At 39.3% G+C, this 18,992-nt stretch overlaps 1 pseudogene across 1 annotated transcript; it reads left to right on the top strand.

Annotated features, from left to right (window-relative positions):
- The first annotated feature begins 12,550 nt into the window (after positions 1 to 12,550).
- Positions 12,551 to 13,896, top strand: LOC308658965 (tubulin beta-5 chain-like; annotated as a pseudogene). The gene has a single exon. The product of its transcript is annotated as a tubulin beta-5 chain-like (transcript).
- Positions 13,897 to 18,992: the final 5,096 nt, after the last annotated feature.

The following is an 18,992-nucleotide window of genomic DNA, read 5'->3' as shown; positions in this document are numbered from 1 at the left end:
CAGAAGCGTCTCCACACCTGTCCGACTGAGGCTCCCAGTACTCTTAATATAAGGCTGTTAAAATTTATTTGCTGGATATTTAAGTTTTAAAATTAAAGTTAAATGAAAAGGGCCAAGAAAACCAATATTTGGCTCTTGCCCTCTGAGTCAGTCTGAATCCAGGGAACAGGGGACTTCTCTAAAGAGCTTTGCAACTCTGGGCAACATAACCTCCCAATCAGGGAGATTAATGAGACTAGTGGAGGACAGAAAGCTAATCAGTGCATTTGCTATGAAGAGGAGAGTCATCAGAGAAGGGAGACATCTCTGATGCTTCTGAGGGAAGCCACATGGTCAAGCAAGACCTAGACCCATCCTAGCGCAAATGGCACTAGCAGAACTGACAAGTTTCCCCAGGAATGACTCCCATAAAAGCTCAGCTGACTGTTAACAATAGATAGAAACAAAAGTCAGTTTGACTGCTTCATCTTAAACACTTAGCAAAGACAGTTAAAACCAAAATACAGCCATTCCTGGGCATTTTAAATAATGATGATGATGATGATAATAATAATAATAATAATAATTTAAGGTATACACTTTATGTTAGCCTCCCAAAATAAGTAAGACTAGAGGCTACAAAGAAGGATTCTCAGACAGAAACGCCTGATAACTATAAAAAGAGACTATCAAGAGGAGCTGCCAGAGACAGAAGTTTTTAGTTTAAGGCCTACAGATATTCCTAACCTACACAGGTAGGCTTCATGTTGCTAGTATGATTATCCATCCCTGAGTAACAGAATTAAAGGTTTCTCTATTAGACACAGAGCTCATACTAGTAAAAGAATTTTGCAAGATCAGATGACATTAAATTATTAAACTGTATCTTATGGGGAAGGACATCTGTAACACTAAAAGTTAAATGTTATGCTTACAGTCCTGATAACTGGGGATGTTAAAGCCTGGTGAGGGAACTTCTATACAGTGACATGTTCCAGCTGCTGCAACATTTATTCAGTACTCATGGTTTTTGTTTCTCTCATAGAAGCACCATCCCCAGATGACTTTACAACCTGTTCTTCCCCAACCAGACTTCAAACCGAACTGACTTCTAAAAGGCAACTCATGTCCCTTAACTGACTTCTAAAAGGCAACTCACACCTCACGCCGTGCCCCCTCATGTCACCCCCTCTCAGCTCAGAAGAAGCCAAAACAAGCGACGCCTCTCTTCTTACAATAATGGAGCCAAAAATAGACTGTCAATATAAGTAATTAATTAAGTCAGGTAAAATCAGGGAGACCAGTTTTGGGTGAGTTCTAAAAGTTGGAGACTGTTGCCTGAGGGATTAAAATTCCCTCAGTGTTCTTCCCCTACCCTATCAAAGATTTGAAAGGGACACATAAGAAAAGGGGTGAATTATAGACCCAACCTGATCTTTTATTAAAATTGAGAGCCATCTTGCCACAAAGCCATGAAAAGATAATTTCGGCTTTACTATAAATTACTGCAAATTCTGAACCTTCTTGGAATGCCTGCCCGTGTCTTGAACTCACCCATGCCTGGCTCTCTGACCAGATAGCAGCCCTCTCTGAAACTTTAGTGACACCTCATAAATATTGGCCTTCCCTGGCCATCCTCTCTGAGGCTCTAATGGTCCTCATAAATTCTGATGTTGGGGCCAGCAAAAAAAAAAAAAAATGTGTAAACTACCATTAGTGTGATGCTTGTCAGAGTTCTGTTATCTGTAACACCCCTTTTGTGTAACTTTCTGGGCTATAAAGCTGGGCTGTAGGAAAGGTGGGGGGCTGTCTTGTTCCCACCGTTTTGGGAGGGAGAGGCAGCCCGGCCGGTCGAAATAATAAGCTTGCTTTAATTTGATTTTAATTGGAGTCAGTGGTCTTTTCTTGCGTCCTGATCTAACATATACACTCATGGAACCACCACCACCATCAAATTAAGGAACATGTCTATACCTTCTGAAAGTTTCCTATAATTTTTTTAAAACACATTTTTTAGTTGTAGTTGAACACAATAACTTTATTTCACTTATTTATTTTTATGTGGTGCTGAGGATCGAACCCAGTGCCTCACACATGCCAAGCGAGCTCGCTACCACTTGAGCCACATCCCCAGGCCCTCCTATAATTTTTTAAGGTTTGTTTTGTTTTAGTTGTAGATGAACACAATTCCTTTATGTTATTTATTTTTATGCGGTGCTGAGGATGGAACCCAGGGCTTCACACATTTTAGGCAAGCACTTTACTGTTGAGAGCCACAGCCAGTCAGAATGGCCCCTGGCATTTTGCCAGAAGTAATGGTTGAGAAGTGATGCCAGCAAGCCATTAAGATGATGATAATTAAGTTAAGCTGTGTATAATTGCTGTGAGTGGATGATGCTGGATTGAAACAGGCTGTGTATTCAATTGTATATAGACCCCTACTGTCAAGCAATAGGGCGGCTGGCTCCGACAATAGGGCGGCTGGCTCATCGGGCGGCTCCTGCTGCCTTGGGCGCCCGCTACTTTGGAGTTCTCAAGGGGATTCATGAAAAGTTCAAGTTGGTTGGTGAGGTTCCAGTGGAGGGAGTTCCGGTTTGTGTGTGGTGTCCCTGAGAGGGCGCATGGGTGGCGTTCTGGGGAAGTTTGGAAATAAAGTTTGTTCCTGCTTGAGTGGCTCGTGATTTGTGCCCAGCCAGACTGCAGCACTTTACCACTGAGCCACAATTGCAGCCCATCCTATAAGTTTTTGAAGCATTGTATTGCAAAAAAGCACAAGTTAGTACTGAGAATGTCTTTGATAGCTCAGATGTAAAACAAGCACAATGCTTTGTGATGGCTAATTTTTACATTACTGGAGAAACACAGAGCCTTGTGCATGGTAGGTAAATGTTTTATCGCTAAGTTACACCCCTAGTCCTGTGATTGTTTATTTTATGTGTCAACTTGACTGGTTTGGGTGTTGCCCAGAAGCTGGTAAAACATTATTTCTGGGTGCAAGAGTGTTTCTAGACAACATTAGCATTTAAATTGGTGACTGAGTACAGCAGGTGTCCCTGATCAAAGTGGGTAAGCATCAACCAGTCTACTGAGGGCCTGAATACAATGAAAAAGGCAGAAAGGCAAATTTGCTTTCTGTTCTTGAACTGGAATATCTTTCTTCTCCTTCCCTGGTACATGAGTGCTCCTAGTTCTTGGGTCTCTGTTCTCAGATCAGGACTTACACAATTGGCTCACCTCATTCTCAGGCCTTTGGGCTGGGAATGGAACTATACCACTGACATCCCTAGGCCTTCAGCTTATCAGTGGCATACTGTGGGATTTGTGAACCCCAATAATCATGTAAGCCTATCCTTCATAATAAATCTATTTCTATTTATCTCCATATATGCTATTGGTTCTAATTCTCTGAAGAATCCTGACTAATACAGCTCCCAAATTTCCACATACAGAAAGTAGGCTATAAAACTTCTATGGTTCCTGAGGAGGGAATATTCTCTATAGTTTACTTGAGATGTGACTATGGAGAATAGGGAATAAGGAAGCCTCTACCTACACCAGGAGTGAATCCATGGGTTATAGGGAAAACAGATAATGATGTTTATTCAAATAACAAAATCAGAGTCTAATGAGAGAACTTCACTGCACAGCAGGAAGGCTTTCTGTCAGTTTGGGCCCAAACCCTCCACGAACCCCCTAGTTTAGACTGTGACACCAAAAGACATTTTATGTCAGCGGGCATGGTGGTACATGCCTGTAATTCCAGCAGAAGCTGAGGCTGGAGGATTGCAAGTTCAAAGCCAGCCCCAGCAATTTAGTGAGTGCCTAAGCAATTCAGTGAAACACTGCCTCTAAGTAAAATACAAAAAAAAAAAAAAAAAAAAGGGCTGAGGATGTGGCTCAGTGGTTAAGCGCCCCTAGGTTCAATCCCCCATACAAAGAAGAGAGAAAGAAAGAAATTTTATGTCAAAAATTTTAATTTTTTTAAAAAGAGAAGAAAAAAATAAAAAATAAGGGGTTGAGGTTGTGGCTCAGTGGTAGAGCACTCGCCTAGCATGTGTGAGGCACTAGGTTCGATCCTCAGGACCACATGAAAAATAAACAAATAAAATAAAAGGTATTGGGCTGGGGATGTGGCTCAAGCGGTAGTGCACTCACCTGGCATGCATGCGGCGCTGGGTTCGATCCTCAGCACCACATACAAATAAAATAAAGATGTTGTGTCGCCGAAAACTAAAAAATAAAATAAAATAAAATAAAATAAATATTAAAAAATTCTCTCTCTCTCTCAAAAAAATAATAAAAATTAAAAAATAAAAGGTATTTTGTCCATCTACAACTAAAAAAAAGTTTAAAAAATATGTCAGCTTCTGAGAATTGTGGAGAATTGTTTCCACAATAACACATTGATGTTACCTTTGTTATTAAGCAACATTAAAACAAATATATGCTGCTGAAGTAGCTATACAAATATCAGACAAAATAGACTACAGGGGGCTGGGGATGTGGCTCAAGTGGTAGCGCGCTCGCCTGGCATGCGTGCGGCCCGGGTTCAATCCTCAGCACCACAAACAAAGATGTTGTGTCTGCCGAAAACTAAAAAATAAATATTAAAATTTTCTCTCTCTGTCTCTCTCTCTCTTTCTCTCTCTCTCTCTTTAAAAAAAATAGACTACAGGGCATGGAGATAGAGAGGATGACTTCTAATATTAATATATTCTATTTGCTAGCAAATGTACTTTAAGCTTGCATGCATTTAATAATAAAACCTAAAAATATAAGCTGGGGGGGGGGGCTGGGGTTGTGGCTCAGCAGTAGAACACTTGCCTAGCATGTGTGAGGCCCTGGGTTCGATCCTCAGTACCACATGAAAATAAATAAATAAATATATATATATATAAAAGCTGGGCCCAGTAATGTGTAACTATAGTCCTAACTACTCGGGAGACTCAGGCAGGAGGATCACTTGAGCCACGAGTTTAAGGCCAACCTGGGCAACACAGCAACACTCCATGTCAAAAAAAAAAAAAAAAAGTAAAGAAAGAAGGAGATGAATATATAAACTAAGCGGGTGATTTTGCCTCTGACAGATAGAAATATATTTGCAACCAAAGGGCAAATGAGGTGGGTAAGAGCAAAGTTGTATTGGACTAAGCAAAAAACACCAGATGGTAAATGGAATCCCCAGGAACAATGGAAAATAATAGAAATGGTAACAAGGTTAATATAACAGATACCATAAATATACTTGCTCTTCTTCTTTCAAATTCCTTAATAGAACTAAATTACATAAATTAATAATTATAACAATATATTTTTAAAAACCCAAAATATTATTGGGTTGGTAGCATATATACATGTAAATATATAACAATATTACAAAAAATGGGTGGGAATAGAGCTATATAGGAGTAACATTGCTATAACTTTCTGGAATATATATGAGGTATACTTGAATTGAAAAACCAGCCTCTACCTCAGAGCAAAGCCTGTCCAAGGAAGGGACATGACCTTAGTCCTTGGAAAGACCCACAGAGCATTCCTAAGCACATTCCCACCCTGCTGAGTTGTTTATCTACAAATAACAGGAGAGATCTGCTGCGCCAGGTGTCCCTGACTCAGTCAGGCTAGGTGGGGATCCATAGCAGCCCCCTAGCAGCCACCAATCAGCATGAGACAGGGAAATACCTGGGATGCCAGTGGTTTATGGTAGTTGATAACAAGTTGGGAAACCATGTAGTTCAGCACGTACACCTCTCTTGGCTCAAACCAATCAGTTCAAACGAATACCCCTTTTGTACTGACCAATCACCCCTACCCAACTTGTTCCCACCAGTGAATGTGCTAATCATGTGTTAGAGTTGTTATTTGATTTTCCCTCGGTGTGTGATGATTTGCTAAGGGATGCTATGATGTATGTGAAGTCCCTGCCCTCTCCAAAGAATGTATAAAACTGCTGCAACAAACCCTGGGCTCAGGGCCTCTCAGCGTCACCAGTTGCTGTGTTTGTGCGCGGAGGACCGAGCTAGCTCGCAATAAACACCTTTTGCTGCTTACATCGATCTTGGGTCTCTGGTGGTCTTTGGGGGTCCCGAATTCAAGTATAACAGAATCAGTTGAGATGTATATGATGAGCTATAATACAGTAAAAGACTAATTAAATGAATTAAAATGCTATACTAGAAAATATTCACTTAACGAAGAACAAAGAATCGGAGAAATCAAAGATGAGCCATATAGATAACACAAAGTAAAATGGCAAAAATAAATCTCACTAAATCAATAGCAATACTAAATGGGAACAGATTAAACAATCCACTCAAAGGGCAAATATTGTTAGACTGGATTTAAAAAAATCTAAAATCCAAAGATACTTTAGGTTCAAAGATACAAATAGATTGAAAGTAAAAGGATGAAGATGGTGGAATGAAATGGACATCATTACCCTAGGTACATGTATGAAGATACAAATGATGTGACTCTACTTTGTGTACAACCAGAGAAATGAAAAATTGTGCACTGCGTGTGTACTATGAATTGAAATTCATTCTGCTGTCATGTATAACAAATTAGAATAAATAAATAATTTTTTAAAAGGAAAGTAAAAGGATGAAAAAATATATCACGCAAGCAGCAACGTAAGAAACCTGTAGTGTCACAGAATGGGAGAAAATTTTTGCCACCTGCACCTCAGATGGAGCATTAATGTCCAGGATATATGAAGAACTCAAAAAAAAAAAAATAACACCCAAAACCCCCACATAACCCAATCAATAAATGGGCAAAGGAACTGGACAGGCACTTCACAGGAAGAAACACAACCGATCAACAAATATATGAAAAAATGTCCAGCATCTCTAGTAATTAGAGAAATGAAAATTAAAACTACACTGAGATTCCCTCTCACTCTAGTTAGAATGGCAATTATCAAGAATACTGTAAGGGTCCGGCGAACGACGGAGGAAGAGACCACCAAGAGACCGTCTCATGCAACAGCAAAAGGGGTTTATTGCAGATCCAGCTCGCTGGGGCTCCGTGCTCACTCAAGAAGGGAGAGCGGCCCAGAGCCCCGAGCAGGGGTTAAGCAGTGCTTAAGTACACTTTTTGGGGAGGGCGGGGGCTTTGCATACATCAGAGCAAATCATCATGAGGTGCAGGAAAATTGAACAACAACTCTCAAACATGATTAGCACATTCATTGGCGGGAACAGGTCAGGCGGGGGTGAGAGGTCAGTCCTAAAGTGGGATATACATTCAAACTGATTGGTTTAGGCCCTGAGGTGCCTACATGCTGAGGTGCACTGGGTCCAAGTTGTTAAGCAACTAAGTGGTCAGGGGGGATTCCTACACATATCTAATGGGCAGTCCCGGGAATTGTCTTAACAGCTACAGGAATTTCAGGCTTTAAGTGTAGCTTAGAAACTTAACAATACCTGGTCCTTTACATTTTAACTTCAGTTTCTTTTACTCTTTCCATACAAGTAACAAAAACAACAACAAAGAATACAAGTAACAACAAATGTCGGCAAGGACATGGGGAAAAGGTACACTCATACATTGATAGTGGGACTGCAACCACTCTGGAAAGCAGTATGAGGTTCCTCAGAAAACTTGAAATGGACTCATCATTTGACCCAGCTGTCCCACTCATCGGTCTATACCTAAAGGACTTAAACTCAGCATACTACAGTGACACAGACACATCAATGTTTATAGCAGCTCAATTCACAATAGCTAAACTATGAAACCAAATTAGGTGCCCTTCAACAGATGAATGGATAAATAAAATGTGGTGTATATACACAATAGGATATTACTCAGCAATAAAAAGAGTGTCTTTATGACTTTTGCCAGAAAATGAATGGATCTGGAGACTATCATGCTAAGTAAAATAGGCCAATCTCAAAAAAATCAAAGGCTGAATATTCTCTCCAATACGTGGACACTAACACACAATAAGGGAGGAAGGGTGGAGAATAGCAGTTGAGTGGATTAGACAAAGGGAAATGAAGGGGAAGGGGAATGGGAATCAGAAAGACAGTAGAATGAATTGGACATAACTTTCCTATGTTAATATATAAATACACCACTAGTATTTATATATCCACATCATGTGTAACCACAAGAATAGGATCCTAATTAGAATAAGTTATATTCCACGTATATATAATATGTCCAAATACACTCTATTGTCAGGTATATCTAAAAAGAACAAATTAAAAAAATAAATCTGTAGTGTCTGTAGTAATGCCAGACAAAACCAATGCATGTGTATCAAAGTGCATTCTACTGTCATGTATAACTAATTAGAACAAAGAAAAAAAAAACAAATGCATGACTAGAAATAAAGAGGTACATTTTATAATGATAAAAAGGTTAATCCTTCAGGAAGATATAAACATATATATGCTTAACAATAGAACTCCAAAATATGTGAAGCAAAAACTGACAGAACTGAAAGAAAAAATAGACAATTCAAAAAGAAGAGTTGGAGACATAAATACTCAGCTTGCAGGAATGGGTAGAAGAGAAATGCAGAAGATAAGCAAGCAAACAAAAGGCTCAAACAACATAATCCAGCTAGATTTATTTTTTTTCTTTTCAAAGTCATGTTTGTTGAGATATAATTTATATATGGTACAATTTACCCCATTTAGTTTTATAGTTATATGAATTTTGATAACACAAATATAAAAAATGACAACATATATATGGATATATAGTACTACCATCAAGATTCAGAATGATGGGCTGGGATTGTGGCTCAGCGGTAGAGCGCTTGCCTTTCATATGCAGGGCCCTGGGTTGGATCCTCAGCACCCCATAAAAAATAAATGAATGGAATAAAGATACTGTGTCCAACTACAACTAAAAAAATAAAAAGATACAGAATGTTACCTTGTTCTCCTTTACTTCTTTTTTTAAAAACAAATAAATTAATTTTAATATATTTTCATTTAACCCAATGGATTACCGACAAAATTTGCAAAGAAAATAATTATTAGTAAGATATTTCATATTCATTTTCTTTGTCCTAGTAATTCTTTGGAATCTAATGTCTATTTAACACATAGCACACCTCAATTCAGACTAGACACATTTCAAATACTCAGAGGCCTCATGTAACCAATGGCTGCCATATTGGCTCCTTTCTCCATCTTTCACCTTTTGGTGAGACATATGTTGTAGGCTGCATAAGTCCCCTTGTTATGTGGTTTCTTGTTGAGTTCCATCAGAAAGGGACACCAAAGAGATGAACTTAGAATATACAAGAGTACAGCAAGGTGTTTATTCCTCCCTATACGACTCTATTAGACTGTGAGTTGGTTTCTACATGCTTTTGCTGGGAATAACTTCAGTTAGTTCCTTTCCTACAAGTTTGTCATAATGGCTCTCTCTTATTTCATCTCCTACCTCTCCAAGTTTATAGAAGGAAAGGTGCTTCACAAAATTTGTTAGTTTTCCTCAACCTTGCCCTTACCTTTATAAATACCTTATTAAACAATTTTTACTCTGATTGATCTTTTTATCCTTGAATCTTGAATAATGGATTTTAAATTATAAGAGAGTAAAATATACCTCATCTCATATCACAGGCAATGTATAGACACATACCAGATTAATTATATATTAAGATATAACATATAAAATGCTAAAACTTTTAAAGAACATATTTGTATAACTTTGTGAAGATAAATGGAAAACAAGAAATGTGAAATAAACAAAAACCTGAAAAATTAGATGATATTGTAGTTAAAATTTTTTTGTGTAAAAATTTATCAGAAAGAGTTGAAAGATATAATGAATTGTATTACAGGTCATTTTTGTTTATTTTTGATATTTAGCTTGACTTTGTTTCTCCTTTGGTTGGTTTTTCCTTTATTGTAGTTCTTCCCTTTGCAGATTTTCATTGGTGTTTTTTATTTCCTCCTCATGGAATATTTTGCCAAGAATGTTCTGTAGTACAGGCTTTCTTGCTATAAATTCTTTTAGCTTTTGTTTATCATGGAAAGTTTTTATTTCATTGTCAAATTTGAAGCTTAATTTTCCTGGATATAAGATTCTTGGTTGGAATCCATTATCTTTTAGAGCTTTGTATATGTTGTTCCAGGATCTCCTGGCTTTGAGAGTCTGGTTGAAAAATCTGCTGAGATGTGAATTGGTCTTCCCTTGTAGGTAATCTGATTGTTCTCTCTTGTGGCCTTTAAAATTCTATCCTTATTCTGTATGCTAGGCATTTTCATTTTGATGTAGATCTGTTGTAATTTTGTACATTTGGTGTCCTATAGGCTTCTTGTATTTGATTTTCCAGTTCATTCTTCATGATTGGGAAATTTTCTGCTATTAATTCATTGAAGAGATTGTGCATGCCTTTGGTTTGAATCTCTAAGCCTTCCTCTATCCCAATAAAATCTTAAATTTGGTCTTTTGATGGTATCCCATAATTCTGGGATATTCTATTCATGGTTTCTTACCATCTTCACTGTGAAGTCAACTTTATTTTCAAGATTGTATATTTTGTCTTCATTGTCTGTGGTCCTAACTTCCAAGTGATCTAGTCTATTGGTGATGCTATCTATTGAGGTTTTTTTTTCATTTTTTTTTAGTTATAATTGGACACAATACCTTTATTTTTATGTGGTGCTGAAGATTGAACCCAGCACCTCGAATGTGCTAGGCAAATGCTCTACCACTGAGCCACAATCCACCCCCTATTGAGTTTTTTAATTGGCTTATTGTTTCTTTCATTTCGAGGATTTCTATTTGTTTGTTTGTTTTTCAGTATCTTTCTTTCTTGAAGTAATCTCTTGCAACTTGTATTTGCTCTCTTATCTCTTTGTTGGAGAGATTGATTTTTGCCTGTATCTGCTCACTTAGGTTGTTCTTTAATTCCCAAATCATTTTAGTTATGTATATTCTGAACTCCTTCTCTGACATTTCACCTACTTCACTATCTATGGATTCTATTGTTGTAGTATCTTGGTTTGTTTGGGGCACTTTCCTCCCTTGTTTTTTCATGATGTCTATGAGTCTTCCTCTCTTGCAGTATAGATCCAAGGTATGACAGCTTCTGGCCTATTGTCTTATAATGTCCCTATTTTTTACCAATACCTCACTTTTAAGGGAGAGATCAATATTACAGCATTCAATGTACCAAACATGCAGCTATATATAAGTTAGCTTCTATTTTTACATTTACAATTTTGTCACTATTATCAGAAATAATGAGTTCAGTTATTTTCTACCTTATAATCAATAGGTTTGTGTAAGGGTTTACAGTTCCTAATGGTAGAAGGGAGACTGGGGGGTTGGCTGAGATGTTTATGAGGTAGCATGTAAGAATGTGGAGGTATTGATTATATGACTAGTGAAAGGAGAGGATAATCATAAGAAGTTGGCTATTAGTAGGAGGAACAAGAGATAGGCAACCCTACACAAGACTCCTGTTACCTCAGCAACAGGATAACTGTAAGCACTCCTAGAGATACCTTTTGTGCGGCTAGGCCCATAGGGACCTTGATGCTATCTTATCAGGTCCTTACTGTTGTCCCTTGATACAAGTGGTGATAAGCAGTTTTATGGTGGTGGCAGCCTCAAGCCTATATGTACCCTGATGTTGGGCTGTGGAGCCATGCTTTGGTGAATAAGAAACCCCAGCACGGGTTTGTTCACCACATATCTCTGGGCCTGGGACAGGCTTCTCCTCCAGATCTCCAGACCACAGTGTGGCTGGTGGGCCTCTCCTCCAGATCTCCCCCAGCTAGAATTAACAACTATATGTATAACATTCAACAACAGCAGAATACATACATTCTTCTTTAGTGCACATGGAATATTTCCCAAGATAAATCATAAGCTAGGCCAAAAAACAAGCTTCAATACATTTTATTATTATCATTATTACTATTAGTAGTAGTACTGGGGATTGAAACCAGGGGTGCTTAACCACTGAGCCACATACCCAGCCCTTTTATATTTATTTTGAGGCAGGATCTCCCTAAGTTGCTTAGGGCCTTACTAATTTGCTGAGGCTGGACTTGAACTTGAAATCTTCCTGCTACACTCAGCTTTCAATACAGTTAAAATACTCAAAGAGAATCTTCCTGCATTGCATTTGGATCTGGCTGCTCCATCCTCCCAGCATGTTCCTTTTTTTCAGCACGAGACCAGCACAGAAAACTAATTACATATTTCCTTGCCCCGAGCATATATTGAGGCGAGCAAAAATAAATTAAATTCTTGGGCTGGGTATGTGGCTCGAGCTGTAGCGTGCTCGCCTGGCATGCGCAGGGTGCTGGGTTCAATCCTCAGCACCACATAAAAATAAAATAAAGACGTTGTGTCGGGGCTGGGGACGTGGCTCAGGCGGTAGCGCACTCTCCTGGCATGCGGGCGGCCCGCCGGGTTGGATCCTCAGCACCACATACAAACAAAGATGTTGTGTCCGCGGAAAACTAAAAAATAAATATAAAAAAAAAATTCTAAAAAAAAAAGACGTTGTGTCCACCGATAACTTAAAAAAAATTATCTCTCTTTCTCTCTCTCTTTAAATAAACATTAATTAATTCTAGCCATGAGGGAAATCGTGCACATCCAGGCCAGTCAGTGTGGCAACCGGATCAGTGCCAAGTTCTGGAAGGTGATCAGTGATGAACACGGCATCGACCCCACCGGTACCTATCATGGGGACACTGACCTGCAGCTGGACCTCATCTCCGTGTATTACAATGAAGCCACATTGTATTACAATGAAGCCACAGGTGGCAAATATGTTCCTCGTGCTATCCTGGTGGATCTAGAACCTGGGACTATGGACTCTGTTCGCTCAGGTCCTTTTGGCCAGATCTTCAGACCAGACAACTTTGTTTTTGGTCAGTCTGGGGCAGGTAACAACTGGGCCAAGGGTCACTATACAGAAGGGGCTGAGCTGGTTGACTCAGTCCTGGATGTGGTGCGGAAGGAGACAGAGAGCTGTGACTGCCTGCAGGGCTTCCAGCTGACCCACTCACTGGGAGGGGGCACAGGTTCCGTAATGGGCACCCTGCTCATTAGCAAGATCCGGGAAGAGTATGCTGACGGCATCATGAACACCTTCAGTGTAGTACCCTCACCCAAAGTGTCCGATACTGTGGTGGAGACCTACAATGCCACCCTCTCCGTCCATCAGTTGGTAGAGAACACTGATGAGACCTACTGCATTGACAACGAGGCCCTTTATGACATCTGCTTCTGTACCCTCAAGCTGACCACACCAACCTACGGAGACCTGAACTACTTCATCTCAGCCACCATGAGCGGTGTCACTACCTTCCTCTGCTTCCCTGGCCAGCTCAATGCTGACCTCCGCAAGTTGGCAGTCAACATGTTGCCCTTCCCACGTCTCCACTTCTTCATGCCTGGCTTTGCCCCTCTTACCAGCCGTGGAAGCCAGCAATATCGGGCCCTCACTGTACCTGAACTCACCCAGCAGGTCTCTGATGCAAAGAACATGGTGGCTGCCTGTGACCCCCGCCATCGTCGGTACCTCACCGTGGCTGCAGTCTTCCGTCCATGAAGGAGGTTGATGGGCAGATACTGAATGTGCAGAACAAGAATAGCAGCTACTTCGTGGAATGGATCCCCAACAATGTCAAGACATCTGTCTGTGACATCCCAACTTATGGCCTCAAGATGGCAGTTACCTTCATTGGCAACAGCACAGCCATCCAGGAGCTCTTCAAGCGCATCTCAGAGCAGTTCACTGCCATGTTCCGCGGAAAGGCCTTCCTCCACTGGTACACAGGTGAGGGCATGGACGAGATGGAGTTCACCGAGGCTGAGAGCAACATGAACAACCTTGTCTCTGAGTACCAGCAGTACCAGGATGCCACCGCAGAAGAGAAAGAGGATTTTGGTGAGGAGGCTGAAGAGGAAGCCTAAGGCGGCTCCCCCCTCACCTCATGCTTCTCAGTTCCCCAGCCTTCTGCTGCCCCTTTCTTCAGAATTTGTGTTCACTGCCTTTTTTTCCCCTTTTTTATTCCCTTTTGGGAGGCATGCAGAACAATACCTGACCCATATTAGGCGCTCAATAAATATTTGTTTCTTGAATGTCTCCTCTTTCCACTCTGGCAAACTTAAATTTCTTCCATTCTGGATTACCCTGCATTTCTTTCTGGTACCCACTTTTCACATCTGTCCAGTTAATATCTTCTGTTTCTAAAATGATTCTCCCAAGAGCTGGTTCTTGTCCAGATCCCATTTAGAACTAGCCAGGTGCTTTCAGTGGCCCCCATCCTAAGGCAAATTAGTACGAGGTAGAAGGTAGCAGCAGGTAGAAATCACTTGTGATGGGGATGGGATTTTTTCATTTTAGGACAGTTTTTTTAAAGAGGGGAATCTATGCTTTTACAGTCATTTTTAGGCATTTCCATGCTCCATCTCTCAGCTTCGGGAGAGGTGTTAACAGTATTATTTCCATTTGCAGCCTCCCTCTCAGCTGTCCCGAGTTGTGCTCTCCCTTTGGAGGAATCTGCCCCAGTCTGGGAGGTGTGAATCCTTCCTCTTTCTGCTTTACCTCTCTCAAAAAGGAGAAGGCCAGCCTTGGTCCCTAAACTTCCAGAATTGCCCTCCCCAACCCCCACCTTTTCACCCTGCTCTTTGGAGGATGCCTGATATGTGGAAAGATATGTACTATCACCTAAATGTGAGTCACTCCAGAGGAGGGGCAACAAAACCCTTTTTTTAAAATCTTCTCATTTCTTTTGCTATTGCTTTTTCCTTCCTACTGTTGATTTTGTCCTATCCTACCCTTCAGATTTCTAATTTGTGTTGAACTTGCTGCTTTTTTCATATTGAAAAGATGACATTGCCCCAAGAGCAAAAAATAAAAGGGAATTGGAAAATAAAATAAAATACTCAAAGAACACTTCAATATTTTAGAATATACATGTTATTAGAAAATAATGGAATGAAACTAGATATTAATAACAGAAAACTTGGGGCTGGTGAAAGGAAAGTGACCACAACACTCGGAGGGACCAAGAGATCTTTACAGAGGCGGTGTCGGATTAGCAGGAAAGGAAGAGAAAAAAGAGAGAGAGAGGAAAAGAGAGTGAGAGAAAGTGTGTGGGAGGGAGCAAAGCAAGTGAGAGAGGAGAGAGTAAGAGAGAGTGAGAGAGAGGAGGTGAGAGAGAGTGAGAGAGAGAGGGAGGAGTGGAGGGGACCGGGCAGGAGAGAGTTTTTATAGCTATAGTTTTTATAGCTAATGGGGTCTCTGGGTCTGCAAGCTGCCTTGCTGCCATACAGTTGCTAAGGGTGTCATCTTCTGCCCTCAGGCAGACCCGGCAGGGGTCAGATTTGGGTTTCTGTTGCACTAGACAGGTGGGGGGTTGAGAATTCAACCTTGAGTGGGGTTGAGTGTTCAGCCTTGAGTGGAGTTGAGTGTTCAGCCTTGAGTGGAGTTGAGTGTTCAGCCTTGACACAAACAAGTGATAAGAAACCAGATTGGGGGGGGAGTGCTGGGGATGTATGTGGCTCAAGCGGTAGCTTGATCGCCTGGCATGCGTGCGGCCTGGGTTCGACCCTCAGCACCACATACAAAGATGTGTGAACGCTGAAAACTGAAAAATAAGTATTGAAATTCTCTCTCTCTCTCTCTCTCTCTCTCTCTCTCTCTCTCTCAAAAAAAAAAAAAAAGAAAGAAACCAGATGGGTGAGAGTCAAGTGTTCAGCCCACCCTGCAGCTAACATTTGTTCAACCTGCTCCACAACTAATAGCTGTGGCTGTAGCTCAGTGGCAGAGTTATGTATTATGACCAAAAGTGACTTATGTCAAGAGTGCAAAGTTGGGTTAGCATAAAAAACAAATTAATTGGGGCTGGGGTTATGGCTCAGTGGTAGAGCACCTGCCTAGGACGTGCAAGGCCCTGGGTTTGATCCTCAGCACCACATAAAAATAAATAAATAAAATAAAGGTATTGATAACTACAATTTAAAAATAAATATTTTAAAAAAAACAAATAAATGTATACATGTCATCCATGGAAAAAAGGACAATAGATACAAAAAAGACATTGGACAAAATCGAATACTTCCTCATGATGAAAACATTTAAGAAACTAAGGACAGAAAGGTATCTAATCGAGCTGTTAAAAGTCATCAGACACCCACTACACCCACAACTAAAATTAAACGTAATGGTAAAAAACAAGTGGTTTTCCCCGCCTGTCAGGAACAAGACAAGAATGTCTTTTCTCATCAATTTTTTTGATATGGCAATGAAGATTCTAAACAGGGCAATTGGGCAAGAAAATGACATACAAGCCACACAGATTAGAAACATAAATTTTATAAATTATCTTTATTTACAGATTACCTGATTTTATATGTAGAAAATCCTAAGGAATACACTAAAAAAAATCTATTAGAACTAATAAATAAGGCTGGAGCTGGAGCTAAGTAGCTGTAGCTTAAGGCATTCTGTCCATCTACAACTACAAAAAAAGAATTTTTTTTAAAGAACTAATAAACAAGTCTCATAAGGTTGCACTAGATAGAAATCAATCGTAATTCCATACACTTGGCAATGAACAATCAAAACATGAAAGTAAGAAAATAATTCCAAACAATTGGGCCCAACACCTACTTAATAAATAAAATTTTAAAATGAATAAATAAATAAACAAATGGGCCTAACAGACATTTACAGAACATTTCATCCAATAATTGCAGAACACACGTTCTTCCATTAGCACATGGAACATTCTCCGGGGTAGACCATATGTTAGGATACAAAGCTAGTCTCAACACATTTTTGAAAAATCAAAATCAGCCTGGCACACCTCTAGGGAGGCTGAGACAGAAGAATCACAAGCTTAGGACAAGTCTCAGCAACTAAAGGAGATCATCCCAAAATGAAAAGGAGCTAGGCATGGTAGTACATGTCATAATCCCAGCAACTCAGGAGAGTGAAGCAGGAGCATCACAATTTCAAGGCCAGACTGGGCAACTTAGTGAGACCTGTCTCAAAATAAAAAATAAAAAGGGACGGGATGCCACAAAATAGTAGAGTATCCCTGGATTTGATCCCCAGTACTCCAAAAGTAAACTAATTACCTTAAAAGGGCTGGGAGTATAGCTCAGAGGTAGAGAACCCCTGGGTTCAATTTCAAATACCAAAAAAAAAAAAAAAATCAGTAACAGTATGTAAATTCTCTGACCACAATGAAATAAAATTATCAATAACTATCATCAACAAAAGGAACTTATAAATTGTACAAATACATGGAAATTAAACAACATTCCCTTGAATGACCAATGTATCAAGGAAGAAATCAAAAGGGAAATTTTAATATTTCTTGAAACAAATGACAATGAAAACACAACATACTAAAACCTGGGGAAAAGAAGCAGGTGCCTACATTAAAAAAAGAAAAAGAAAAGAAGAAAAACTGCAAATAACTAGATTAATGATGCAACTCAAGGAATTAGAAAAGCAAAAATAAACCAAATCCAAAATTGATAGAAGAAATATATAATAAAAATCAAAGTGGGGCTGGGGATGTGGCTCAAGCGGCAGCGCGCTCGCCTGGCGCGCATGCGGCCCGGGTTCGATCCTCAGCACCACATACAAACAAAGATGTTGTGTCCGCCGATAAAATAAAAAAAAATTTTTTTAAAAATCAAAGTAAAAATAAACAAAATAGAGACTAAAAACAAAAACAACAAAAGATCAGTGAAACAAAGAGTTTTTTTAAAAGATAAAATTGGCAAAACTTAGCTACACTAACCAATAAAAAAGACAACAAATAAAAACAGAGATTAGAAAAGGAGACGTTGAAACCGATACCACAGAAATACAAAAGATCATTAGGGACAGCTAAATACCAAAAAATTGGAAAACCTAGAAGAAATGGACAAATGCACAAATCTCTGGACATGTGTAAACTATCAAAATTTAACCATAAGGACATAAAAAACTGAATAAACCAATAACAATGAACAAGATTATATCAGTAATAAAATGTCTCCCAACAAAGAAAATCCCAGGACTGGATGGCATCACTGATGAAGGCCAATTTTTTTCAAACTACTCCAAAATATTGAAAGGGCGGAAACTCTTCCAAACTCATTCTACAAGGCCATCATTACTCTGATAACAAGACTAGACCAAGAACATGACAAAAAAAAGAAAACTGCAGACCAAAATCCCTGATGAATATAGATGCACATATTCTCAACAAAATGCTAGCAAATCAGGACTGGGTTGTGGCTCAGTGGTAGAGAGACCCTGGGTTTGATCCTCAGCACTACATAAAAATAAAAAAATAAAATAACGGTATTGTGTCTGGCTACAACTAAAAATAAATATTTTTAAAAATACTAGCAAATCAATCCAACAGCACATAAAAAATTTTATACATAATGATCAACAGCAGTTTATCCCAGGGATGCAAGGGTTGTTTCAAATACACAAATAAAATACAACATATCAACAGAATGAAGGACAAAAACTACATAATCATCCCAATAGATACCTTTTCATGATAAAATTCCTAAAAAATACGTATTGGAAGAACATAAGTCAACACAATAAAGGATATTTATGAAAAACTCCCAGCCAACATTATATTCAATGGGTAAAAGTTAAAATCATTTCCTGTAAAATTAGGAAAAAAGACAAAGTTGTTTTTTCTCATCACCTTCACTCAATATATTATTGGAGATCTAGGCAGAGCAATAAGGCAAGAGAAAATAAAGAGAGGGGCATCCAAATAGAAAAGAAGGAGATCAAATTATCCCTGTTTGCATAGGACATTTTTCTTTTGAGATTGATTCTTGCTACATTCCCTATGTTGCCCAGGCTCACCTCAAACATGAGTCTACTGCTTCAGCTTCTGAATAGCTGGTACTACTTGATGACATGATTGGATATGAAGAAAAATCTGAAGAATCCACCAAAGATTGTTAGAACTTACAAATAAATTTGATAAGGTTGTAGGATATAAAATCAACATACAAAAAATCAGTAGATTTTT

Source organism: Spermophilus citellus (genome assembly GCF_964194105.1).
Source record: "Spermophilus citellus genome assembly, chromosome: 10".
Classification (NCBI taxonomy): Eukaryota; Metazoa; Chordata; class Mammalia; order Rodentia; family Sciuridae; genus Spermophilus; species Spermophilus citellus.
The sequence above is the reverse complement of the archived record's forward strand: the minus strand, read 5'-3'. Positions and strand labels throughout refer to the sequence as shown.